This window comes from Carcharhinus amblyrhynchos, chromosome 7, assembly GCF_965287045.1.
Source record: "Carcharhinus amblyrhynchos chromosome 7, sCarAmb.v2.hapA, whole genome shotgun sequence".
In the NCBI taxonomy this organism is placed as follows: Eukaryota; Metazoa; Chordata; class Chondrichthyes; order Carcharhiniformes; family Carcharhinidae; genus Carcharhinus; species Carcharhinus amblyrhynchos.
Genome location: NC_137330.1, coordinates 110074760 through 110101907, shown reverse-complemented (window position 1 = coordinate 110101907; position 27148 = coordinate 110074760). Strand labels below are relative to the sequence as shown.

General features: G+C 49.6%; 1 protein-coding gene across 3 annotated transcripts in view; it reads left to right on the top strand.

The window, feature by feature from the left end:
- The first annotated feature begins 898 nt into the window (after positions 1–898).
- LOC145345201 (uncharacterized) overlaps positions 899–27148 on the top strand; it is a 559547-nt gene continuing 533297 nt past the window's right edge. For all 3 annotated transcript variants that reach the window (XR_013887040.1, XR_013887039.1, XM_080192941.1), the window contains exon 1: positions 899–1146. The gene's annotated coding sequence lies outside the window, so the exon portion shown is untranslated. The remainder of the gene's footprint in view (positions 1147–27148) is intronic.

Here is a 27148-nt window from a genome sequence, read left to right as displayed (position 1 = left end):
AGAGTTTCTGGATTAATAATCTAGCGATAATATCACTTGGCAATTGTGTTATAAAGGTTACACAGAAACCAAAAGCAGAAGCAGGCCATTCAGCCCTCCACACCTGCTCTCCCATTCATTATGATCATGGTTCATCATCAATTTCAATATCCTGATCCCCTTTACAGGATTTAGAATGCAACAGTGGTAACATGGTGGCACAATTTGAGCCTCAGGTCACTGTCTGTGTGGAGTTTGCACATTCTCCCTGCGCCTGCGTGTGTTTCCTCCGGGTGCTCCGGTTTCCTCCCACAGTCCGAAAGACTTGCTGGTTAGATGCATTGGCCATGCTGAGTTGACCCTAGTATCAGGGGGATTAGCAGGGTAAATGCATGGGGTCATGGGAATAGAGCCTGGGTGGGATTGTGGTCAGTGCAGGCTCAACGGGCCAAATGGCCTCCTTCTGCACTGTAGGGATTCTATGATTCTATGAGAACAGGACTTAGCATTGGCATGCGGCTATAAAAAAACACTCAGTTTAGGGAAATGACCCAACCATTAGTTATTAGTTGGAAAGGGCACTGAGGGATGAACAAATAATCTAAAAATCTCATTTATGAATACAGTTAACAGTACAGTTACCAGTTGGTGTCGTCCAGGAATAATAAAAAAAAGTTTTTGTTACATCCGAAGAGGGGAGCAACCACTCATACCTTCCAATGTAACAAAACAACCTGCCCCAGCCCCTGCACTGTCCTCGGGCTGCACCCAGTGGGGAGGGGGGAACCAGGCTTCTTGCAAGGTGCAGCCGCTGCTCTCTCACTCTGAGCTTTACGGTAACCCGGAGCAGCCCTCGCACTCTGAGGTTTACGGCTGGAAAGGCAGGCAGAGACAGCCTGAGAGTGAGTGAGTGAGTGACTGAGTGCAGGCAATTGGAGCTCAGAGGCTAACATACAACACAAAAACTGACAGGCATGTGCAAAGGGTTAGAGAAGAAGCACATCTCAGAAAAGGGATAGAGAGAGGGAATGGGGGGGGTGTGTGTGTGGAGGGGTTTTAGTGGGGGACAAGAGAGAAAGGGATTATTCAAACTTGTGACAAGCTGTCATTTGAGGGGACCTGGCATCTTCAGCAAAAATAAAATGCAGGAGAAAGCTTCCTGCAGTGGTAAGTGACAAGATATTCCTCTGTTTTGCCTGCTCGTACATTTGTATTATGTGATCCTATATGGGATGCTGCCCTTACATTTGCACAGATAATGTCCGATAGTTTTTTTTAAAAATCCGCTTTTAATGTGGGGGGATGCCACAATAATTAATTCAATCCTGCATTTAGTTTGTGGTATTCGAGCCACACTTTTTTTTGTTGTGGGGGAGGGGAGGGGGGTGGAAATGCAGGTTAATGTTTTCTATGTGTCGTTCCAATCTGCATTTTACGGTATGAATTGCAGCCCTGTGTGAGTCTAATACACGCCTGTAGTCATTGATTAGATTATTGAGGGAAATTGCTCTGCTGGTTCACAGTTTCTGTAGAGGAAGTATGTGGTATAGTAAGTAAGTGCACTGAAGTTGTAACAAGGCTTCCTGTTTCTTTTTTTTTACGAAAAATTCAAAGAAATTTGAAAAAAAAGTAACACAATTTTATTGGCTGGGGGTCAATTAAGGTGAAAGATTCTTCTGGTTACCTTGCTGTGCAATGTAACCCTCCTGGTGCAAATCTGGAAGAAATTCTGGGTGTTAATAACTCTCCCCCGATTTATCCATGACCTCTTTTAGATCAATTTAAATATGCGAACGACAACATTTTCTTTCAAAGGCCTTTCACTTCATGTTGCTACAACGCAGCTAAGTAATAAACTGGTTGCAATTAAAGTTTCCAGCAAGCTCCACAATTCCTCAGATACACAAGTTGCACTCCCATTATGTAATTCCTTGGTTACATTCCTTGCATGACTGAGCAGCCGGTTTACATTCAGAGACTTCTCAGAGTTGGCACGTAGTCATCCCTTGAACTGTTTCTTTCCCTGTCAGAGGGGATGCTCGGAAACTGGGCAGTGATTTATATAACACTATTTTTAAACTAATAATGTTGTCGTGTCTACCGCCCTGGGGCAGAAATGCGTTCAAATCGACACTTGTGTGCAAAAATGGCACTTGTACTTGGGGAAATGGGGAAGCAACAAAAAAAAAGACTGGGCACTAGGCTCCCTGGAGGGGAGGGACAAATGGGAGTCAGGCCCCAGGACCTGGGCATAAGTGTAAACTGGATAGGAAAGAGGACTGGTCCCCCAATGCAACCTGCTCCCTTGAACACAGGATAACATAACTAAAAGTGGGAGGGAGTTCATTCTGAGCTGGGAGACAGATGACATCCTTAAAGCAGGAATTTGACTCTGGCAGTGTCCTTGCACATCGGCGTCATGGAGAAGATAGGTCTTGCTACTAAGCAATATTAAACCTGGAGACTCCACAGCAGCTAAGCTCTGTAATCTGAGTATTCCTGAGCTGTGTGTACAGTGATGCAGAGCAGATGCTTCCCTTCCTTGCGTTTCAAGGCTTCTTTTATTTGCAGCATGCTATTTCTTTGTTCTTTTAATTATTGCTTTTGGAAGAAAGAAACTGAAAATATTGGAGAGCTTTCATTTGGAATCTGCCACGTGCAGATTTGATAGATGTTTCTCCACCCACCCCCCACTCCCCCTCCTCCTCCTCCTCCCCACACCCCATCAGATAGTTTGCGGTGTAAGTGCAATGATGTTTGGAAGCAGCAGTGAGGTTCAGCAGTGTCTGGTATCTAAGCAGGAGAAGGACAAGTTAACATTTTTTTTTAAAATAGCATGCATGAAGTTTGAATGCAGCAATAGAAATGATTTAAGAAATGACTGAATGGCAAAAATCTGACACAGGGATCAAAATGATCTCTATTTTCTGGCTAAGATCAAGCCCAAGATGGGGTACGATGCTTTATCTTGTCAGCTTGGATCTTGTTTGTCTCTCTTGTGGGGACTTTGAACTGAATTTATGGCAGCACGGTGGCACAGTTGTTAGCACCGCTGCCTCATAGCGCCAGGGACCCAGGTTCAATTCCCGGCTTGGGTTGCTGTCTGTGCGGAGTCTGCATGTTCTCCTCGTGTCTAAGTGGGTTTCCTCTGGTGTCCTCCCACCCTCCAGAGGTGTGCTGATTAGGTGGACTGGCCATGCTAAATTACCCCTTAATGTCAACGGGACTAGCCAGGGTAAATGTATGGGGATAAGGCCTGGGTGGGATTGTGGTCCGTGCAGACTCGATGGGCTGAGTGGCCTCCTTCTGCACTTTTAAGATTCTAAACATAGGAGTAGGCCATTTGGCCCTTCAAGCCTGCTCCATCATTCATTTTGATCATGGCTGACCATCGAATTCAATATTCTGATTCCTCCCCCGATACCCCTTGGTCCTTTTGGCCCTGAGAGCCATATCTAATTTCTTCTTGAAATCACACAACATTTTGGCCTTAACTACTTTCTGTGTAGAAACACGTTCAATTGGATTCTGAATTTGGTTTTTGGAGCAAGAAAGGAATGGATTCTGGTTTGTCTGATCCACTCTGAACATTGACTTTGTAACTTTAAGAATGGAGTAAAAAGAATTTAAAAATATCCATTGTATGGGGAAGAGGGGGCTGGAACCCCTGAGCATGCTCCAATCTGTGTTCATTGGCGTTTAGTATTGAAAAAGCATGGCTCACTCGATTAAATGTGGCAAAAGATAGATCTCTGGCACTGAACTGCATGGCAAGAAGAAAGGAGTGAGGGGGGGGGATGCCCCTTCTGTAAACGCAGCGTCAGGAGATTTGGCTTGGCTGTTTGTAGCCTTGGGTACCTGTTCCACAGCAGTTGGAGCATTTGGTGTTAACTTAGTTAACAGGTCTGCGATCAACCATATACCCCCCCACCACCACCACCTTCTTGTCACAGATACGATAACGTGTAACGTGTTCATGCTTTGCTTAATCAGCGCTTGAATTGGAGGAGGGGTGTCAGTCTATGTCCTGTACGGAGGGCATTTCTCTACAATTGAAATCCCACAAGCTCACACGAGCGGGTTTTTTGGTTTAATTTCTCACAGGAGTGGGTGAATGAGATTGGCGAGGCATGTGTGTGTGTGTAAAACAGTCCTCTTAGCTACGAATGATCAGCAGTTCCGTTTTTGGTATCAGTTTTCAGAATGTTGCACCTAAGTAACACGGTCCCTCCCACCCTGGAGAAAATACAGCGAAGCCATCCCGTGTTAGAGTTGTGTTCTCCAACTGGAATCTGGCAGTGAATGAACCTGTCAGGGTCTGCAGTTAAAGAAAAATAGCACTTAACTATGGTCATCCCTAAAAGACGTGCGCGCTGTTATTTAAAACCGTTTCTTTTCTTCTTAAATTTCAATTTCAAATTTCCAGTGAGCAAGGTTAACGAACTGACTGCTCCGCTGCTTTCGCTTTGGGAGGAAGTGGTTGCCTTCAGAGCTTGCATTCATAAAAAAAGTTTTAAAAGATGTATTAAAAATAGCTTCATGCAAAAAACCAGTCAGCATGCATGAAACCCCATTCATTATGGGAATGTCTTAAAGCGACAGGTCCCCCTCGGGCCATCACATGCTTCCTCCATCCGGCTTTGGAAATAAATGCCGCATCTTAGATTCGAGTCGCTCAGTGGGAAATACGTTGTGATCTGAATCCCCGCAGTCCGGGCAGCGTGGTGGCAGAGTGGTTAGCACTGCTGCCTCACAGCGACAGGGACCCAGGTTCGATTCCTGGCTTGGGTCGCTGTCTGTGTGGAGTCCGCACCTTGTCTGCGTGGGTTTCCTCTGAAAGACGTGGGTGCATTGGCCGTGCTAAATTCTCCCTCCTGTGTACGCAAACAGGTGCCGGAGTGTGGTGACAAGGGAATTTTCACAGTAACTTTATTGCAATGTATGCCTACTTGTGACACTAATAAATAAACTTAAACTCAAATTTTCTTCTAGATTCTTCAGAGCAGTCTGAGGCAGTAGGCAACAAGAGGGGAGAAACCATTTGGGTTTGTTGTCAGTAAGTTGCGTGTTTTCATAGCTTTGGTATCACAGTTTCTGGGTGTGAGTGTATTGTGTTTCACCCATGGGAGTGCTGCATTCATTCTGCATTCTCGGAGAAGGATGGGAGTGTGAAATACCATTTTAAGGTCATGTTACAGTCGCGAATGGCTTCCGAAGTGCATAGTCATCACAGGATGAACATTAGGCGATTTGGCTTTGCGAGCTGGTTTTGATTACGACATTAGCAGGATAATAATGTTTTTTTTAACTCAATTTTTGGGGTCTGGGTATCACGTGCTTGTTTGAAGTGCATTTGGAAGTGGTGGGCAGGTAGGTTTTTGGGGAATGGGCGATCGAGGAGATGGTCACTGGCCTAATGATCCAGAGAGTCTGTGGACATGGGTTCAAATCCCATCACAGCTGGTGGAATTTAAATTCGACTAGTAAAGGTCGTACCTGTTAAAAGCGGCATGGTGGCACAGTGGTTAGCACTGCTGCCTCACACATCAAAGACCCGGGTTCGACTCCCGACTCAGATAACTGTCTGTGCGGAGTCTGCATGTTCTCCCCGTGTCTGCGAGGGTTTCCTCCGGGTGCTCCAGTTTCCTCCCACAGTCTGAAAGACGTGCTGGTTCGGTGCGTTAGCCATGCTAAATTCTCCCTCAGTGTGCGTGAACAGGCGCTGGAGCGTGGCAACTAGGGGATTTTCACAGCAACTTCATTGTGGTGTTAATGTAAGCCGACTTGTGACACTAACAAAATAAACTTTAAAACTAATGATGCCGTGGAACCACTACTGACCATTATAAAACGCCATCTGGTTCACTTACAACCCTTACTTGGTCTGGCCTGCATGTGACTCCAGCCTGTGTGGCTGACTTTTTAACTGACCTCTGACACAGCCAAGCAAGTAGGGGGTGGCCAAAAATACTGACCTTGTCAGTGGCGTCCACATCCCATCCAATTCCACTATGGCGCCTGGTGGAATTTAAATTCAATTAATAACATCTGGAATTGAAAGCTAGTCTCAGGACTTTTTTTATTCATTTGTGGGACGTGCTCAGCATTTATTGCCCATCCTTAAAGAACAAAGAAAATTACAGTCCAGGAACAGGCCCTTCGGCCCTCCAAGTCTGCACCGACCACGCTGCCCAACTGAACTAAAGCCCCCTACCCTTCCGGGGACCGTATCCCTCTATTCCCATCCTATTCACGTACTTGTCAAGATGCCCCTTAAAAGTCACTACCGTATCCGCTTCCACTACCTTCCCCGGTAACAAGTTCCAGGCACCCACCACATTCTGTGTAAAAAAAAAAATGACTTGTACATCTCCTTTAAACCTTGTCCCTCACACCTTAAACCTATGCCCCCGACCAATTGACTCTTCCACCCTGGGAAAAAGCTTCTAACTATCCACTCTGTCCATGACCCTCATAGTCTTGTAGACTTCTATCAGGTCGCTCCCCAACCTATGTCACTGCAGTGAGAACAAACCAAGTTTCTCCGACCTCTCCTCCTAGCTAATGCCAGGCAACACTGCCCTCCATGCCAGTCAACTTAGTTGGCCATGAAACCATTGTCGATTGTCGGAAAAACCTATCTGGTTCACCAAGTTCTTTGGGGAAGGAAATCTGCTGTCCTTACCTGGTTTGGCCTACATGTGACTCCAGAGCTATAGCGATGTGCCCTCTGAAATGACCCAGCAAGCTACTCAATTTAAAGGGATGGTCAACAAAGATGCACGTTGTTGAAGAAAGGGAAGAGGGTGGCAAGTTATGGCAACTCTTTCGTCTGGTCAAATCTAACAGGCCCTTTGTGGGATGTCCACCTTACACGTACCTGTTCTTCACAGTGTCAAGGAACTGTAAATTGGGAGAGGGGAATGTGGAAAGGATCATCCTCAGGCACTCCAGCAACAGCAACAGCAACGTATATTAGTACGGCGTCTTTAACACGATGAAACATCTCAAGGTAACTCACAGGAGCATTATAAAACAGTGTGACATGGAGCCAATTAAGGAGATATTAGGTTTGATGCCCAAAGCTTGGTCAAAGAAGAGAGGTTTTAAGGAGTATCTTAAAGGAGATAGGAGAGGTGTCGGGAGGAATTCCAGAGCTCAGGACCTTGGCAACTGAAAACATGGTCATCAGTGGTGGAGCAATTAAAATTGGGAATGTGTATGGGGTTAGAATCAGGAGCACAGATATAGAATCATAAAATCCTACAGTGCAGATGGAGGCCATTCAGCCCATCGTGTCTGCACTGACCACAATCCCACCAGGCCCTACCCTCATAACCCCATGCATTTACCCTAGCTAGTCCCCCTGACACTAAGGGGCAATTTATCATGGCCAATCCACCTAACCCCACACATCTTTGGACTGTGGGAGGAAACCGGAGCACCCGGAGGAAACCCAAGCTAGACTAAAGGGTCTGAATCCAAAAGAGAAAAAAACTTCAGCGGGTCTGACGGCATCTGTGAGGAGAGGAAAAAGAGCTGACGTTTCGTGTCCAGGTGACCCTCTGTCGAAGCTAAAAGGCGTAGGAAGTGGGAGATTTTTACACTGCAGGAGGAGGGAACGAAAGATGAGTCATAGCCACAGAAACCAGGGAAAAGGCTGCTAATGGCAGCCCACAGAGAGAATAAAGGGTGTGAATGGCCAACAGGCAGAGAAACTAAAATCAGAGGGTAAACTGTGACATGTGAAGATGTGGAGGGAGGGAGGGGGGGGAGGTGGGTGGGAGAGAGGTAAAATTGTGAAAAAGGGGGAAGCTTTTATATGGAGGGTCGTTGGCTAAATGCACATCTGCCCCTGGGGTGGCAGCTTATGCTTAACCTGTTTCTCAGCATGGGTGGGATTGAAACTAATAGTATAGGGAAGTGGGCCCCAAAATATTTCCTCTTTAAGGATATGTCAGCATTTTGTCTGTAAATGGGAAATACTGGGTGTGAGTGAAACAAACAGAAACCGCTTTGTGCCTTGGTATCAGTTTGAAAGCCTTCCCTTAAAATGCATCCTGTGACTCAAGTGTAGTCCCTTAGTCACCCTGATTACAAAACAAGCCAATACGTGGAGCTCACAAATGATGTAACAGTTAACGTTTGAAAGTCTACTTATTAGCGTCACAGTGAGGCGTACGTTAACGCTGCAACGAAGTTACTGTGAAATTTCCCCGAGTCGCCACACCCCGGCGCCTCTTCACGTCAGCGCATCCTAACCAGCACGTCTTTCAGAATCTCAGCTTTCCAGGGTTTATCGGGAACAGCACAAACACAAACAGACCAGAAAAGATTCCTTTTCGTCCACTCAGCCTGACCCACACAATAGTAACGCCTTTTGCAACATTGCCCTGCATTCCTGTCTGCAAACTAAACCATGGACGAGAAGGCAAACACGATTAAAATTCCAGTTGTGAAGGAGAATCTTATTGAATGTGAAACATGCACTCTGCTTCTCTCTCCACAGATGCTGCCAGACCTGCTGAGTATTTTCCCCCCCAGTACGTTTTGCTTGTATTTAAGATTAAAGTTTGTATTCTTTGGGGGTGGTGGGGCGCATAAGTAGAGGTTTAGCGTGTGGCCAAGTAAACTCAAAGCTGACATGAAAAGGTCACTTGAAATTCCTCTGCATGAATCACCTTGGGGATAAAAGGTAGGACAAGTTAATAACCTTGCTTGGTCAAATTCTTGGCCCTGTAATACATTCCACACATTGTTCAACTGGGTAACCACTGTGTGCGTGCGTGCGTGTGTGTGTGTGTGCTTGCGTGCGTGCGTGTGCGTGTGTGTGCTTGCGTGCGTGCGCGTGTGTGTGTGTGCTTGCGTGCGTGTGTGTGTGTGTGCTTGCGTGCGTGCGCGTGTGTGTGTGTGCTTGCGTGCGTGCGTGTGTGTGTGTGTGCTTGCGTGCGCGTGAGTGTGTGTGCTTGCGTGCGTGTGCGTGTGTGTGTGTGCTTGCGTGCGTGTGAATGCGTGTGTTTGAGCATGTGTGCACTTGTGTGTTATGTGGAGAGTTTTTGAGTGTGTGTGTGTTATGCAGTGGGTTGTGTGTGTATGTGTTATGCGGAGAGTTTTGTGTGTGTGTGTTATGCGGTAGGTAGTGTCTGTGTGTTATGTGGAGAGTTTTGTGTGTGTTATGCGGAGAGTTTTGTGTGTGTGTCTGTGTGTTATGTGGAGAGTTTTGTGTGTGTTATGTGGAGAGTTTTGTGTGTGTTATGCGGTGAGTTTTGTGTGTGTGTCTGTGTGTTATGCGGTGAGTTTTGTGTGTGTGTCTGTGTGTTATGCGGTGAGTTTTGTGTGTGTTATGCGGTGAGTTTTGTGTGTGTGTCTGTGTGTTATGCGGTGAGTTTTGTGTGTGTGTCTGTGTGTTATGTGGAGAGTTTTGTGTGTGTGTCTGTGTGTTATGCGGTGAGTTTTGTGTGTGTGTCTGTGTGTTATGCGGTGAGTTTTGTGTGTGTGTCTGTGTGTTATGCGGTGAGTTTTGTGTGTGTGTCTGTGTGTTATGCGGTGAGTTTTGTGTGTGTGTCTGTGTGTTATGCGGTGAGTTTTGTGTGTGTGTCTGTGTGTTATGCGGTGAGTTTTGTGTGTGTGTCTGTGTGTTATGCGGTGAGTTTTGTGTGTGTTATGCGGTGAGTTTTGTGTGTGTGTCTGTGTGTTATGCGGTGAGTTTTGTGTGTGTGTCTGTGTGTTATGTGGAGAGTTTTGTGTGTGTGTCTGTGTGTTATGCGGTGAGTTTTGTGTGTGTGTCTGTGTGTTATGCGGTGAGTTTTGTGTGTGTGTCTGTGTGTTATGCGGTGAGTTTTGTGTGTGTGTCTGTGTGTTATGCGGTGAGTTTTGTGTGTGTGTCTGTGTGTTATGCGGTGAGTTTTGTGTGTGTGTCTGTGTGTTATGCGGTGAGTTTTGTGTGTGTTATGCGGTGAGTTTTGTGTGTGTGTCTGTGTGTTATGCGGTGAGTTTTGTGTGTGTGTCTGTGTGTTATGCGGAGAGTTTTGTGTGTGTGTCTGTGTGTTATGCGGTGGGTTGTGAGTGTGTGTCTGTGTGTTATGTGGTGGGTTTTGTGTGTGTGTCTGTGTGTTATGCGGTGGGTTTTGTGTGTGTGTCTGTGTGTTATGCGGTGGGTTGTGAGTGTGTGTCTGTGTGTTATGTGGTGGGTTTTGTGTGTGTGTCTGTGTGTTATGCGGTGGGTTGTGTGTGTGTGTCGCGTGTGTGTGAAAACCCTGGGATATTTCAAGTGCAATTTTCCTTCAATTCTTCTAAATCACTATTGAAATTTCTAAAAATCTCTCGATGTTCTCATGAAAAACCGCCCGTGTTAAAAATAAATCTGAACAGCCCAGAATTAGTAAGGAAATGGCGAGTGTTGGTAATACTTAATCAGCTCAGTGCCAGTCAGAGAGAAAGAGAGAGTAGGGGTAGATAGGGTAAGGAGTGGGAATGGTAGAGAGAATGCATAGTTGGGAAAAGGGAGTCGGATAGTGTATGGGGTGTGGCGGGAGAGGGGAGTCGGGGGGTGTACGGGGTGTGGCGGGAGAGGGGAGTCGGGGGGTGTACGGGGTGTGGCGGGAGAGGGGAGTCGGGGGGTGTGGCGGGAGAGGGGAGTCGGGGGGTGTACGGGGTGCAGCGGGAGGGGGGAGTCGGATAGTGTACGGGGTGCAGCGGGAGGGGGGAGTCGGATAGTGTACGGGGTGCGGCGGGAGAGGGGAGTCGGATAGTGTACGGGGCGTGGCGGGAGAGGGGAGTCGGATAGTGTACGGGGCGTGGCGGGAGAGGGGAGTCGGATAGTGTACGGGGTGTGGCGGGAGAGGGGAGTCGGGGGGTGTACGGGGCGTGGCGGGAGAGGGGAGTCGGATAGTGTACGGGGTGTGGCGGGAGAGGGGAGTCGGGGGGTGTACGGGGTGTGGCGGGAGAGGGGAGTCGGGGGGTGTACGGGGTGTGGCGGGAGAGGGGAGTCGGGGGATGTACGGGGTGTGGCGGGAGAGGGGAGTCGGGGGGGTGTACGGGGTGTGGCGGGAGAGGGGAGTCGGGGGGGTGTACGGGGTGTGGCGGGAGAGGGGAGTCGGGGGGTGTACGGGGTGTGGCGGGAGAGGGGAGTCGGGGGGTGTGGCGGGAGAGGGGAGTCGGGGGGGGTGTACGGGGTGTGGCGGGAGAGGGGAGTCGGATAGTGTACGGGGTGTGGCGGGAGAGGGGAGTCGGATAGTGTACGGGGTGTGGCGGGAGAGGGGAGTCGGGGGGTGTACGGGGTGTGGCGGGAGAGGGGAGTCGGGGGGTGTGGCGGGAGAGGGGAGTCGGGGGGTGTACGGGGTGTGGCGGGAGAGGGGAGTCGGGGGGTGTACGGGGTGTGGCGGGAGAGGGGAGTCGGGGGGTGTGGCGGGAGAGGGGAGTCGGGGGGTGTACGGGGTGTGGCGGGAGAGGGGAGTCGGATAGTGTACGGGGCGTGGCGGGAGAGGGGAGTCGGATAGTGTACGGGGTGTGGCGGGAGAGGGGAGTCGGATAGTGTACGGGGCGTGGCGGGAGAGGGGAGTCGGATAGTGTACGGGGCGTGGCGGGAGAGGGGAGTCGGATAGTGTACGGGGCGTGGCGGGAGAGGGGAGTCGGATAGTGTACGGGGCGTGGCGGGAGAGGGGAGTCGGATAGTGTACGGGGCGTGGCGGGAGAGGGGAGTCGGATAGTGTACGGGGCGTGGCGGGAGGGGGAGTCGGGGGGTGTACGGGGCGTGGCGGGAGAGGGGAGTCGGGGGGTGTACGGGGCGTGGCGGGAGAGGGGAGTCGGGGGGTGTACGGGGTGTGGCGGGAGAGGGGAGTCGGGGGGGTGTACGGGGTGTGGCGGGAGAGGGGAGTCGGGGGGGTGTACGGGGTGTGGCGGGAGAGGGGAGTCGGGGGGTGTACGGGGTGTGGCGGGAGAGGGGAGTCGGGGGGTGTACGGGGTGTGGCGGGAGAGGGGAGTCGGGGGGGTGTACGGGGTGTGGCGGGAGAGGGGAGTCGGGGGGTGCGGCGGGAGGGGGAGTCGGGGGGTGTACGGGGCGTGGCGGGAGGGGGGAGTCGGGGGGTGCGGCGGGAGGGGGAGTCGGGGGGTGTACGGGGTGTGGCGGGAGAGGGGAGTCGGGGGGTGTACGGGGCGTGGCGGGAGGGGGGAGTCGGGGGGTGCGGCGGGAGGGGGAGTCGGGGGGTGTACGGGGTGTGGCGGGAGAGGGGAGTCGGGGGGTGCGGCGGGAGGGGGAGTCGGGGGGTGTACGGGGTGTGGCGGGAGAGGGGAGTCGGGGGGTGCGGCGGGAGGGGGGAGTCGGGGGGTGTACGGGGCGTGGCGGGAGAGGGGAGTCGGGGGGTGTACGGGGCGTGGCGGGAGAGGGGAGTCGGGGGGTGCGGCGGGAGGGGGAGTCGGGGGGTGTACGGGGTGTGGCGGGAGAGGGGAGTCGGGGGGTGCGGCGGGAGAGGGGAGTCGGGGGGTGTACGGGGTGTGGCGGGAGAGGGGAGTCGGGGGGTGTACGGGGTGTGGCGGGAGAGGGGAGTCGGGGGGTGTGGCGGGAGAGGGGAGTCGGGGGGTGTACGGGGTGCGGCGGGAGAGGGGAGTCGGGGGGTGTGGCGGGAGAGGGGAGTCGGGGGGTGTACGGGGTGTGGCGGGAGAGGGGAGTCGGGGGGTGTACGGGGTGTGGCGGGAGAGGGGAGTCGGGGGGTGTGGCGGGAGAGGGGAGTCGGGGGGTGTGGCGGGAGAGGGGAGTCGGGGGGTGCGGCGGGAGAGGGGAGTCGGGGGGTGCGGCGGGAGAGGGGAGTCGGGGGGTGCGGCGGGAGAGGGGAGTCGGGGGGTGTACGGGGTGTGGCGGGAGAGGGGAGTCGGGGGGTGTACGGGGTGTGGCGGGAGGGGGAGTCGGGGGGTGTACGGGGTGTGGCGGGAGGGGGAGTCGGGGGGTGTACGGGGTGTGGCGGGAGAGGGGAGTCGGGGGGTGCGGCGGGAGGGGGAGTCGGGGGGTGTACGGGGTGTGGCGGGAGAGGGGAGTCGGGGGGTGCGGCGGGAGGGGGAGTCGGGGGGTGTACGGGGTGTGGCGGGAGAGGGGAGTCGGGGGGTGCGGCGGGAGGGGGGAGTCGGGGGGTGTACGGGGCGTGGCGGGAGTGGGGAGTCGGGGGGTGCGGCGGGAGGGGGAGTCGGGGGGTGTACGGGGTGTGGCGGGAGAGGGGAGTCGGGGGGTGCGGCGGGAGAGGGGAGTCGGGGGGTGTACGGGGTGTGGCGGGAGAGGGGAGTCGGGGGGTGTACGGGGTGTGGCGGGAGAGGGGAGTCGGGGGGTGCGGCGGGAGAGGGGAGTCGGGGGGTGCGGCGGGAGAGGGGAGTCGGGGGGTGTACGGGGTGTGGCGGGAGAGGGGAGTCGGGGGGTGTACGGGGTGTGGCGGGAGAGGGGAGTCGGGGGGTGTACGGGGTGTGGCGGGAGGGGGAGTCGGGGGGTGTACGGGGTGTGGCGGGAGAGGGGAGTCGGGGGGTGCGGCGGGAGGGGGAGTCGGGGGGTGTACGGGGTGTGGCGGGAGAGGGGAGTCGGGGGGTGCGGCGGGAGGGGGAGTCGGGGGGTGTACGGGGTGTGGCGGGAGAGGGAGGGATGGAGGAGATGGGCAGCTAGTCCGAATGTAAAAGCAAAGTGCTGCGGATGCTGAAATCTAAAACAAAAGCAGAAAATGTTGGAAAATGTCAGCAGATCTGCGGAGAGAGAATAGAGGCAATGTTTCGAGTCTGGATGAGCCTATTTTCCGATGATTAGTTAGTCATTGCTGTTTTGCACACCTTGGTGTGGTGGCTGGGACCTGGGCCCACCTGTTGCTGGGGCCTGGGCCCACCTGTTGCTGGGGCCTGGGCCCACCTGTTGCTGGGGCCTGTGCTGTAACAGCCTGGAGGAGAATTGGATTCTACCCTGTAACCAAAAGATAGAGGACTTCTCCTTCACATTAAAGAGTCCAATCAGAGGACAGTGTCTGGGCTTCTGACTGACTGATTGGGTATGCAAATCTCAATTCCCCCAATCAAGTGCTTCCATTTTCAGTCAGAGTTGCACCGTTCCGGGACGTAATTAACACTTTTACACAGAGTTCTACAAAACCAAATAGCAACGGAATTGGTTCAGCATGTCTTAACATCTAAAGCAATGTTCTGAAACTTTTTTTTGCCTTTAAAAAAATAGTCTGCAAAAATGTTGCAAACTGGCTGCTTGCTTCTCTAATCAGTTCAGAAGACCTTTTATTGAAAGCAGAATATCTTCTCGGCCTACAGAGCAGGGTGTGGGATCTTTTCAATGAGCATTTCTTCCTTAGGTGGGGGTTAAACTTCAAGGGAAGGGAGCGAAGCATTAGGATTGCAGATACTGTGACTCTGCTTTGTGCAGGGCACAGTGTGTGGAACTGCCATGTGCTGGAGAAGTCATCAGAGAAATGAGGAGTTCTGCATTTTTTTGGCAAGCGTTCTCATTATTTCTGTAGCTGCTCAGTTTTAAGTGGAAGCAATGGGTAGGAAGTAAAAGACTTCTTCTGTGTAATAGTCAGTAGGAGTTCCTCATTTATGTATTTTTTTTCAAATAACTTGACCTGGGCGTTGCTGATATTGAGCTGAAATTTGACTTGGGAGGAGATAGGGGTTCGAAGAATTGAGGCATGTCAAACTCTGCAATGTCACTGCAGACATGCCTCAATTTTTAGAACCCCTATACCCTCCAAGTCAAGTTTCAGCATAATGCATACCAGCAAAACCCAGATTCAAGTTATTTCAAAATGAATTTTTTAAATTCCCACCAGAGTTTGATCAGAAATCCATCAGACAGTTGTGGTGTCTGGCGTCCTCTGGTGGCGAATCAGTGTAGCTCAATGAATAGACACACCATTGAGAGCGATGGGGAGGCCTCCTTGTTTGATACCAGACAGACTGCACAGTCAGTGAGCAAGGTTTTCACGCAATCTTGTCTTTTTTGACCTGGTGAGAAATAAATTAAGCAGCAGAACAGCTTCTGCCCTACTGCCATGGCCCTGCCATATAATAAGCCGATTGTACTCTCTACCCTATCTGTAACTGCAGCGCTATATCCTGCACCCTCTCCTTCTATAGAATCCCTGCAGTGCAGAAGGAGGCCATTTGGCCCATCGAGTCTGCACCGACCACAATCCCACCCAGGCCCTATCCCCATAGCCCTAGTTAGTCCCCCTGACACTAAGGGGCAACTTAGCAAGGCCAGTCCACCTAACCTGCACATCTTTGGTGTGTAGGAGGAAACCCACGTGGATATGGAGAGAATGTGCAAACTCCACACAGACAGTGACCCAAGCCTGGAGTCGAACCCGGGTCCCTGGTGCTGTGAGGCAGCAGTGCTAACCACTGTGCTACCGTGCCACCCATTCATTCATCGAACGTCAACATCTATTGCCCATCACTGGGGGCAGTTGAGAGTCATCCACATTGCTGTCTCTCTGGAGTCACATGTAGGCCAGACCAGGTAAGGACGGCAGATTTCCTTCCCTAAAGGACATTAGTGAACCAGAAGCAGATTTTTTTACTGAATTCAAATTTCACCATCTGCTGTGGTGGGATTTGAACCCGGGTCCCCCAGAGCATTACCCTGAGTCTCTGCGGTTACTAATCCAGCGACAATACTACCACACCGGCACCACCACACTTGATGAATGGTATGTTTTGTCTGTACAGCGCACAAGAAATAATAGTTTTCACTGTACCCCAATACGTGACAATAATGAATCGAATCAAATCAAAACGAAATGAAGAGTCCTTTTCTGAAACCGTGTCCAGATTAAGCCCTGGCTCCTGATCTCCTACAGAATTGAGCATTGGAAATATCCCAGTCACATGATATCTTTAATAGCAGCAGCATTGTTTGTTTGGCAGCGCTGTCAAACTATTCTTGTGGTGTTAGCTGTGGCTCACTTGGTAGCACTCTCACTTGTGAGTCAGAAGATTGTGGCTTCAACCACTCCAGGGACTTGAGCTCATTGTCTAGGCTGACGCTTCAGTGCAGTACTGGGGAGTGCTGCACCATCAGATTCATCAAATCATACAGTCCCGAGGAGGTCCTTCGGCCCATCGAGTCCATGCCGTCACGTTAGAAACACCTGAACAACCACCTCATCCCAAGTGTAGCACTTGGCCCATAACCCTGAATGAGATGACGTGCCAAGTGCTCATCCAGATACCTTTTAAAGGATCCCACCTCTGCCACCCTCCCAGGCAGTGCATTCCAGACTGTCACCACTCTTGAGGTAAAAAAGTTTTTCCTCGCATCCCTCCCTGAACTGTGTGCAGTTCTGGTCACCCTATCATATAAAAAGGATATTATTAAACTAGAAAGAGTTCAGAAAAGATTTACTAGGATGCTACCGGGACTTGATGGTTTGAGTTATAAACAGAGGCTGGATAGACTGGGACTTTCTTCTCTGGAGTGTAGGAGGCTGAGGGGTGATCTTCTAGAGGTCTATAAAATAATGAGACACAGCTCAGCTAGATAGTCAAAGGTAGGGGCGTCTAAAACTAGAGGGCATAGGATTAAGGTGAGAGGGGAGAGATATAAAAGGGCCCGGAGGGGCAATTTTTTCGCACAGAGGGTGGCGAATATCTGGAACAAGCTGCCAGAGGTAGTAGTAGAGGCAGGTACAAATTTATCTTTTAAAAAGCATTTAGACAGTTACGTAGGTGAGATGAGTATAGAGGGATATGGGCCAAATACGGGCAATTGGGACTAACTTAATGGTTTGTTTAAAAAAAAGGCAGTATGGACAAGTTGGGCCGAAGGGCCTGTTTACAGCGTGGAAACCTCTATGACTCTAAACCTTCTGCCTCTCAGCTGGAGCCTGTGTCCCCTCATAACTGACCCTTCAACTAAAGGGAACAGCTGCTCTTTATCCACTCTGTCCATGTCCCTCATAAGCTTGCATACCCAAATCAGGTCACCCCTCAGCCTTCTCTGCCCCAACGAGAAAAACCCAAGCCTACCCAACCTCTCTTCATAACTGAAATGTTCCATCCCAGACAGCATCCTGGTCAATCTCCCCTGCACTCCCTCCAGTGCATTCACATTTAAAAAGGAAGAGATGTTAAATTGAGTGCCGAGCTTTTCCCTCATGTAATTGTAAACGTCCCCATTGCACTATTTTGGAGAAGAACCGGCGAATTCTTCCCGATTTCTTACAGACAAATGACATTGAAACTTGGGTCATCATGTTGTGAACCTTGCTGTGAGTTTCATAGAAACATAGAAGATAGGAGCAGGAGGAGGCCATTTGGCCCTTCCAGTCCTCTCCACCATTCATCACGATCATGGCTGATCATCCAACTCAATAGCTTAATCCTGCTTTCTCCCCATAACCTTTGATCCCATTTGCCCCAAGTGCTATATCCAGCCTCCTCTTGAATACATTCAACGTTTTGGCATCAACTACTTCCTGTGGTAATGAATTCCACAGGCTCACCACTCTCTGGGTGAAGAAATGTCTCCTCACCTTCGTCCTAAATAGTCTACCCTGAATCCTCAGACTGTGACCCCTGATTCTGGATTCCTCCACCATCAGGAACATCCTCCCTGTACTGTAACACTGGTCACATTCAATGGTGAATCATTGGCTTTGGGGTGGCCTGAGATCATGAAGAGATTCTTGTGCAAGATCAAAGCACATGGGATTGGGGGAAGTGTATTGAGCTGGATAGAAAACTGGTGGGCAGAGAGGAAACAAAGAATAGGAATTAATGGATCCTTTTCAAATTGGCAGGTAGTAACTAATGGGATCGGTGCTGGGACCCTAGCTATATATAAATGATTTGGATGAGTGAACAAAATGTAACATCTCAAAGTTTGCAGATGATACCAAGTTGGGTGGGAGGGTGAACTGTGACGAGGATGCAGAGATCCTTCAGGATGATCTGGACAGGTTGGGTGAGTGGGCTAATCAATGGCAGATGCAGTATCATTTGGATAAATGTGAGGTTATTCACTTTGGAAGCAAAACAAGAAGGCAGATTACTACCTGAATGGCTGTAAATTGGGAGAGGGGAGTGTGCAGCGGGACCTGGGTGTCCTTGTGCACCAGTCACTGAAGGTAAGCACGCAGGTGCAGCAGGCGGTAAAGAAGGCAAATGACATATTGGCCTTCATTGAGAGGGGTTTTGAGTACAGGAGCAGGGATGTATTGTTGCAATTATACAGGGTCTTGCTGAGGCCACATCTAGAGTATTGTGTGCAGTTTTGGTCTCCTTTTTTTGAGGAAGGGCGTTCTTGCTCTCGAGGGAGTGTAGTGAAGGTTTACCAGGCTGATTCCGGGGATGGTGGGACTGATGTATGAGGAGAGACTAAGTTAGGATTGTTTTCGCTGGTGTTCAGACGAATGAGGGGATCTCAAAGAGATTTATAAAATTCTAACAGGACCAGACTTGGTAGATGCAGGGAGGATGCCCCCGGTGGTGGGGGAGTCCAGAACCAGGCGTCACAGTCTGAGGATTCAGGGTAGACCACTTAGGACGGAGATGAGGGGGCATTTCTTCACCCAGAGAGAGGTGAGCCTGTGGAATTCATTACCTCAGGAAGCAGCTGATGCCAAAACATTGAATGTATTCAAGAGGCGACTGGATATAGCAGTTGGGGCGAATGGGATCAAAGGTTTTAGGGAGAAGGCAGGATTAGGATTGAGTTGGAAGATCATTCATGATTGTGATGAATGGCGGAGCAGGCTCAATGAGCCAGATGGCCTCCTCCTGCTCCTATCTTCTAAGTTTCAGTGAAAGGAACACTTAGGAAAAAAAGCCCCCTTTCACTTTTCATAAATACAACGTCATTTATGAGAAGAAAAGCTCGGGATCAGAGCTGCTTTACTGATAGTTTTTAGGGGCTTTGGAAAGGCATTTCAGACAGCCACTTGTGGCACCTTGTCCCAATTCCCATTCTGTGGCTGCTGTAAGATTATCAAAGCCACACGTGCTGTGTAACTGGACCAATGCAAGGGGGGTTCTTGTACCTGCTCTGGGTCACTAAGCATTTATTCATCACCATGACAACAACAACAGTCCTTTGGTGTTCCAGGGGCTTTCCATTGAACCCCCACTGTCAGAGGTTAACTTTACATCGCTGGGCTGCACCTGGACCTGATGTTCTCTCTGTAACTTCTGGACCACTGTGTACACACACACAAACGCACACACCTCACAACTCCACTGGCTTTAAAATCAGTAGTATGGTTTGCAGCCATCTCACACCACACTGTGGTGTTTCCCTCTTCAATCCCTCTCCCTAACTGCACCTCTTAACATCTTCAAAATCCCTTTCAAGTGGCACATTGGTTAGCGCTGCTGCTTCACAATGCTAGAGACCCGGTTCAATTTTGGCCTTGGGTCACTGTCTGTGTAGAGTTTGCACATTCTCCCCGTGTCTGCGTGGGTTTCCCCCGCTCCAGTTTCCTCCCACAGTCGAAAGGTGTGCAGGTTAGGTGTGTTGGCCGCGCTAAATTTCCCCTTAGCCTCAGCAGGGTAAATGTGTGGGGGTAGGGTCTGGGTGGGATTGTTGTATTTGATTTATTATTATTTACGCTTGTATTAGTAATCAGTGAAAAATATTCTTTCTTGCACTCTACACAGACAAAGCATACCATTCATAGTGATGGGAAGGAGAGAGTGCAGAATGTAGTGTTGCGGTTATAGCTGAAGTGTAGAGAAAGATCAACTTAATGTGAGGTAGGCCCATTCAAAAGTCTGATGGCAGCAGAGAAGATGTCAATGCAGGCTCGATGGGCTGAATGGCCTCCTCCTACACTGTAGGACTGCCACAAGTAGGCTTACATTCACACCGCAATGAAGTTACTGTGACAATCCCCTCGTCGCCACACTCCGCCGCCTGTTCGGGTACACTGAGGGAGAATTTAGCATGACCAGTGCACCTAACCAGCACGTCTTTCAGACTGTGGGAGGAAACCGGAGCACCCGGAGGAAACCCACGCAGACCCGGGGAGAATGCACAAACTCCAGACAGACAGTGACCCAAGCCGGGAACCGAACCCAGGGCCCTGGTGTTGTGAGACAGCAGTGCTAATCACTGTGCCACCCACAGCTCAGATACTCTGGTTGTGATTGGGTAGGTGATAATGGTGCAGGTGAGAGCAGTGCCACCCAGCTAGACAACAGGGGAGGCCTTGGAAGAGGATGGTGTGGCCACCCGTGTTGGAGGTTGGGAAGGATGGGGAAGGAATGTCCACCTCTGTCACAGTCACGTAGGATATCATTTGTAAATTCGGGAAAAGCTGAATAATTTGGATGGCGGGAACAGGAGTTCTGATTGGAGAGATTCAAACATGGAAACCCAGGAAAAGTGGGCACAGATTTGAGAGTCAGCAACATGTTCAAATTTGGAGAGGAAAGGGAGATTGGACATGGGGTGGTCTCTTCCGGGGAGGGTTTAGGGAATTTTTTGAGGAAAAGGATAGATTACTTTTATGGAGCTCATGGCTAGGATCTGTAATGAACCCCTGAGAGGGTAGCAAAGGGACTCAGGGAATTGGATGCTTACGTGAAATGAAAAGAACTGCAGGAGTCTGGGGACAGAGGGGAGCAGGACTCAGTGAGTTGCTCTTTCGGAGAGCTAGAAATTGACATGCTGGGCTGAATGATCTCCTTCACGATGGACTGAATGATCTGTGACCATTTTATGTAATAAAGTGTCCGAAAGTGCTTTGAAAAGAGGCATGTAAAACAGAATGTGGCACTATGCTAGAAAGTGTTTTCCATTAGCGCAGTCTGGACTTTTAGTCGACTTACTGGAACCCATGTAAAGTCGTGGGCACTTCTAATGTAAACCACACAGTTTTTCCACGCACATCAAAGTATATAATGGCGGCAGTGGGATATGTTCAGTATGTAATATTCCACTATTAATTTAGAAGCATGCGGGTTACATTCTTTGACAGTGAGGCCAGCCAAGAGCTATTTCAGTGTATGAAAGATGAAGATGTCCTTTGCAGGCACCATTGATGTCAACTTGAGGCACTCTTGGGTAGGCTGATTCAGAATGGTTTTGATTTAGTTTGATTTATTATTGTCACGTGTATTATTATACAGTAAAAGTATTGTTTCTTGAAAGTTTATTTATTTTGTCACGAATAGGCTTACGTTAACACTGCAATGAAGTTATTGTGAAAATCCCTTCGCCATCATACTCCAGCGCCTATTCGGGTACACTGAGGGAGAATTTAACGTGGCCAATGCACCTAACCAGCACATCTTTCAGACCATAGGAGGAAACCATAGGAAAGAAGAGAGTGCAGAATGTAGTGTTACAGTCATAGCTAGCATGTAGAGAAAGATCAACTTGATATATGGTGGCCAAAAGGGAAAATGGTGGAAAATCTCAGCAGATTAGGCAGCATCTGTAAGGAGAGAAAAGAGCTGACATTTCAAATCCAGATAACGATCCCACCCTTTCGCCTGCTCAAGGCCTGTTACACTTCAGACTTGTCCCAGTTCTGAGGAAGATTCACTGACCCTGAAGGTTAACTCTGGGCTGGATCCTTCCTGCAGGACGATAATCAGGAAAAGGGACTGTTGTGCTTCCTGAAGCTGTCCCCGGGGCAGAGATCTCGGTGGGGAATGGTCACTCATTAGGATTTTCAGGGAAATGCCCCCTTAATTAACATCGAGACGGATGCCTCATCCGGGTAAGGGTGGTGGGTGGGCTCTCAATGGAGGGGCTTCCAGTGTGAGAGGAGAGGCAAGCAGGTGCAGCAACATTAGTAGTATTGTGAGCAGTTTAGGGCCTGGTATCTAAGGATGTGCCGGCCTTGGAGAGAGTACAAAAGATGTTCACAAGGATGACCCTGGGAATGATAAACTTGACGTATGAGGAGCATTTGAGGACTCTGGGTCCATACTCGATGGAGTTTAGGAGGATGAGGGGGAATCTCATTGAAAATTTCAGAATACTGAAAGGCCTGGATAGAGAGAACATGGAGAAGACCATAAGATATAGGAGCAGAAATAGGTCATTCGGCCCATTGAGTTTGCTCCACAATTCAGTCATGGCTGATAAGTTTCTCAATTCCATTCTCCTGCCTTTTCCTCGTATCTTTAATCCCCTTGCTAATCAAGAACCTTTCTATCTCTGTCTTAAAGACACTCAATGACCTGGCCACCACAACCTTCTGTGGCAATGATTCACCACCATCTGGCTGAAGAAATTCCTCCTCGTCTTAGTTTTAAAGGAGAGTCCCTTCGCTCTGAGGTTATGCCCTCAAGTTCTAGTCTCGCCCACTAGTGGAAACATCCTCTCCACGTCCACTCTATTGGGGTCTCTCAGTATTCTATTGCAGTCGGAAGGCACAGGTGTGGCTCAGCAGCATGCCTGCCTGCCCGCCAGTAATTATGGAGCCAATTGAACGGATTATCTTTTCTATTGCCCAGAGTATTTTGTTGCCCGTGCAATCTTTAGGTTGCCACATGGACCAATAGGCTATTTTTTCAATTTTCCTCAATCATGAGCAGGAAGGAGGGCAAGGACGGGGTACCTCAATCTGAATGCCCCTTAGGGTGCATTCAGGAGCTCCGGCTCGCCCTCACTCCCACCCCCACCGACGCTGCAATCGCGCCCACCCCCCTCCAGACTCCCCATCCCTGGGAACCCCAGGAAAACCATCCCAAGACTTAAGTTCCAGGTTGAGCGCTGCAATACCTCTTCTGGCCACTGCAGTGCTGTGACTGGAGTGGTTGGAGAGCTGTCGGCCAATCGGATTGGCTGACAGCTCTCCAAGGCGGGAATCCTTTTCAAGGCGAGGTGGAACTCCTGCCTGCTGTCAAATCAACGCTCAGTTGAGCTTTAAATGGTTGTAGGCTTCTGAGAGTTGGGGTTTTGTAAAAGCCTGGCTAATTCAGCAATACCCCTTTTGAGAAGAAAATATGCTGTCATGATCTGCCCTGGCCTACATATGGCTCTAGTCCCACTCCCAATCGGTTAGCTACACAAAGTTTCTTAGCAATGACTTGGTTGCATTCAATCACTTCAGGGAGTAGGAGATTGTCATCGACTAAAGAAGCATAAAGGAGAACATGCCTCTGTCTACATCAACGGGGACGAAGTAGAAAGGGTCGAGAGCTTCAAGTTTTTAGGTGTCCAGATCACCAACAACCTGTCCTGGTCCCCCCACGCCGATACTATAGTTAAGAAGGCCTGCCAACACCTTTATTTTCTCAGAACACTAAGAAAATTTGGCATTTCAGCTACAACTCCCACCAACTTTTACAGATGCACCATAGAAAGCATTCTTTCTGGTTGTATCACAGATTGGTATGGCTCCTGCTCTGCCCAAGACCACAAGGAACTTCAAAAGGTTGTGAATGAGGCCCAGCCCATTATGCAAACCAGCCTCCAATCCATTGACTCGGTCTACTTTTCCCACTGCCTCAGCAAAGCAGCCAGCATAATTCAGAACCCCACACACCCCGGACATTCTCTCTTCCACCTGCTTCCTTTTGGAAAAAGATACAAAAGTCTGAGGTCACGTACCAACTGACTTAAGAACAGCCTCTTCCCTGCTGCCATTTGAATGTACCTACCTTGCTCTAAGTTGATCTTTCTCTACACCCTAGCTATGACTGTAACACTACGTTCTGCACTCTCTCCTTTCCTTCTCTATGAACGGTATGTTTTGTCTGCATAGCGTGCAAGAAATGATACTTTTCACAGTATGATAATACTTGTGACAATAATAAATCAAATCAAAAATCAAGGCAGGGCACATCACTTTATCAGGGCAGCCAAGGGTATGTGACTGATGCCAATCTTATCAGTGTATACAAAAGCAAAATACTGCGGATGCTGGAATCTGAAACAGAAACAGAAAATGCTGGAAAATCTCAGCAGGTCTGACAGCACCTGTAGAGAGAGAATAGAACCAAGGTTTTGGGTTTGGATGACCCTTTGTCTGAGCCATTCTAATAAAGAAAGCTGTGACGAAGGGCCACCTAGACTCAAAACATGAGCTCCCTTCTCTCTCCATTCTTTCCAGTGATTCCCTCATCTCCCGAGGGAAGAAACGGGGAATACACCGTGTCTAACATTCACGGCTAGTTCAGCTCCTGCAAAATGATACACAAGTTGGTCCTGTGACTGTTGGTGAAAATGTCAATGAAGGTGTAACCCGAGCAGGATGTTTTGTCAAATTCATATGGCTTTTTTTGTTTGCTGTTGGCGTTTTAAGCTCTGTGCTTTCTTTATATTCGTGCGTGAGATAGTCATAGAAGTTTACAGCATGAAAACAGGCCCTTCGGCCCAACTTGTCCATGCCGCCCTTTTTTTTAGCCACTAGTCCCGATTGCCCACAGTTTGGCCCATATCCCTCTATACCCATCATACCCATGTAACTGTCTAAATGCTTGTTAGAAGACAAAATTGTTCCCATCTCTACTACTACCTCTGATAGTTTTATTACAGAAATTCACCACTCTGAGTAAAAGAAATGTCCCTCTGGACCCTTTTGTATCTCTGCCCTCTCACCTTAAATCTATGCCCTCTAGTTCTAGACACTCCTATCTTTGGGAAAAGGCGTTGACCATCTAGGCCTCCCACTCTCCAGGGTAAAAAGTTCCACTCCATCCAGCCTCTCCTTTATAGCTTAAAACCATCAAGCCTTGGTAGCATCTTCCCTGCAATTATCCCTGTCTATTCCTTGTCACCCCCTCCAAACTCCTCCATTCAGTTCCTGAACACTGAATGCCCTCTGCTGGCATTTTACATGGTTGTAGAATCATAGAATCTACAGAGCATTAGGAGGCCATTCGACCTATCGAGCCTGCACCGACAACAATCCCACCCAGGTCCTATTCCCGTAAGCCCATGTATTTGCCCTACTAATCCCCCTGACACTGAGGGCCAACTTCTCATGGCCAATCAACCTAACCCGCATATCTTTGGACTATGGGTGGAGACAGGAGCACGCGGAGAAAACCCATGCCAACATGGGGAGAATGTGCAAACTTCCCACACAGTGACCCAAGGCCAGAATTGAACCCGGGTCCCTGCCGCTGTGAGGCAGCAGTGTTAACCACTGTGCCACCGTGTTGCCCACTTCATTATGAACATTATTAAAAATCTCATAATCCTTATTGCTTGACAATTTTTGCATTAAAACACGGTTTAAGCATTGAAGTGGGTGGCACAGTGGTTAGCAGATGGCTGGACTGTTATACGCAGAGAGGACCCTATCATCATGGAGCAGACCAGTGGCATAGATGGCCAGTGTCAGGGAGAGAGTGTCACAGATTACCCATGTCTTTCTCCTGGAGACAGGAAAATAGAGCAGAGGAAGTGGGAGGAGCAGAGTGGTGCAGGGAAAGCAGCTGGGGGGAGCCTTTTTGGAAAGTGGAATTTCGTTCAGTGTCATACTTCTGTCAAATTGCACTTGCTCATGTTTCAGAAGTTATTTAGGGGTGACGTGGTGGATAGCACTGCTGCCTCACAGTGCCAGGGACCTGGGTTCGATTCCCGGCTTGGGTCACTGTCTGTGTGGAGTTTGCACATTCTCCCCGTGTCTGTGTGGGTTTCCTCCGGGTGCTCTGGTTTCCTCCCACAGTCCAAAGATGTGCGATTAGGTTGACTGGCTGTGTTAAATTGACGTGGTGTCAGAGAGATTAGCAGGGTACATGTGTGGGGTTACGGGAATAGGTCCTGGGTGGGATTGTGGTTGGTGCAGATTTGATGGGCCGAATGGCCCCCGTCTGTAGTGCAGGATTCTATGATTTTAAAAATAATTTTCTTCCCATATGAAGAATGATGAAACCAATGCTGTTTCAATAATGGTAATGGCTATATTTGTTTCTTTTATATTTGCACGTAAGATACACATAGAGGATTGAGAAAAAGAGAATAATTTTGTCAAAGTGAACACACTGCCACCAAGTGTTGGAGCTTCAGTACTACAGTGCAATTTCTTCCTACTCATTTATTGAGAGACCATCCAATGTTCTTGTTGTCAACAGTCAAAGCGTTTATCCTTTCTTTTTCCTCAATTTTCCCTCAAAATCTTGCAAAAGGCCCAGGTAACCTGTAGGCTTGAGAGAAAAAGCTGGACATGTGTAAACAAGAACAGTGCAGCAGAAGAACAGGCTGTTCGGCCCACTTAGCCTGTGCTGATACGCTGTTTCTATTCCTCTGTTTGCCTCCAGTTCGTGTGTAAAGAGAACAAAGGGAATTTAATGCCATGTGTGGATAGTACTGAACCAACAAACCTTTGGTTAACAGCCGAACATGCTCACTAATTATGCCACAGAAACTGAGGATGATTGTTTGTCATTGAGCTTAACTGTTCAGAGACAATCATAGAATCCGACAATGCAGAAGGAGACCATTTGGTCCATTGAGCCTACACTGATAACAATCCCACCCAGCCCCTATCCTGTAACCCCACATTATTTTACCCTGCTAATCTCCCTGACATCAAGGGGCAATTTTACATGGCCAATGTACCTAACCTACACATGGGGTGGCACGGTGGCACACTTGTTAGCACTGCTGGCTCAGACCGTCAAGGCCCCAGGTTCAATTCCTGCCTTGGGTCACCATCTGTGTGAAGTTTGTACATTCTCCTGGTGTCTGCTTGGGTTTCCTCCCACAGTCCAAAGATGTGCAGATTAGGCTGATTGGCTATGCTAAATTGACCCTAGTGTCAGGGGAGTTAACAGGGTAAATATGTGGGGTTACAGAGATAGGGCCTGGTTGGAATTGTGGTCGGTGGAGACTCAGTGGGCCGAATGGCCTTCATCTGCGCTGTAGGGATTTCATGATGTTTGGACTGTGGGAAGAAACTGGAGGAAACCCATGGTTGGAAACCCAATTTCGGCTGTGAAGCTGTCAGTATACTAATTGTGAATAATCGGTAACTGTCGCTTTGGAGACAAATTAATTCCAAGCTTTATCTCCTGGCTTCAGGTTTTTCTTCTTCCATTCTGTTGTTGATCCGCAGTATTAGTGTCTGAAAGCAAAATTGATTGTCTGGTCAGTATCTCATTGGTGTTGATTGAACCTCGCGTTTGCAAATTGGATTTAGTTTTATTCGTGTGACTGTCATGGCTAATTCTCATCCCTAATTACCCTTGGGAAAGTGGTAGCGAACTGCCATTGTGGACTGCTGCGGTTGTG